We start from the raw sequence: 755 nt of genomic DNA on the forward strand, positions 1-755 counted from the left end.
AGTCCCTCACACACTTCTAGATTCTTCCCAGCTCAGAGGCTTGCCATTTGCCGTATCTTGTTATTTTTGAAACGGAGTCTCACTCTGTCCCCCGGGCTGGAGTGCAGTGGTGCAGCCTCGGCTCACTGCAACCTCCGCCTCCCAGGTTCAAGTGATTCTCCTGTCTCAGCCTCCCGAATAGCTGGGATTACAGGCAGCTGCCACCACACCCAGCTAATTTTTGTATTTTTGTTGGCCAGGCTGGTCTCAAACTCCTGACCTCAAATGATCCGCCCTCCTCGGCCTCCCAAAGTGCTGGGGTTACAAGTGTGAACCATTACGCCTGGCTTGTCATATCTTCTACCTGAACCTTTTTCCCCCAGGGTTTCCCAAACTCCACAGCCACATGAGTCAGGGCATGTCTCCAGTCCATCCTTTGCTGCAATGTCCCTTCCTCTGAGAGGCCTTCCCTAAGCACCCAGTCATTCTAAAGCAGCCTCCCTATGGCCACGCTACCCTGCCGCCTTCCTCGAGCACTCCTCGGTACCTGCCACTCTTATCTGGTGGCATGTATGTCATCCACAACTCACCCACTAAGAGTGTGAGCTCCATGAGAACAGGTACCTGCTCCTTCATGTTCATAGTGGTATCCCTAGGGCCTAGGACAGAGCTTGGCACACAGTAGGTGCTCAATAAATGCTTGTTGAATGAATGAATGGCTCCTACTCCTCCTTCAAGCTCAGACGCCCGTCCTCTGAGCAGCGGTCCCTAGTTCC

Source organism: Cebus imitator, unplaced genomic scaffold, assembly GCF_001604975.1.
Source record: "Cebus imitator isolate Cc_AM_T3 unplaced genomic scaffold, Cebus_imitator-1.0 Scaffold737, whole genome shotgun sequence".
Lineage (NCBI taxonomy): Eukaryota > Metazoa > Chordata > Mammalia > Primates > Cebidae > Cebus > Cebus imitator.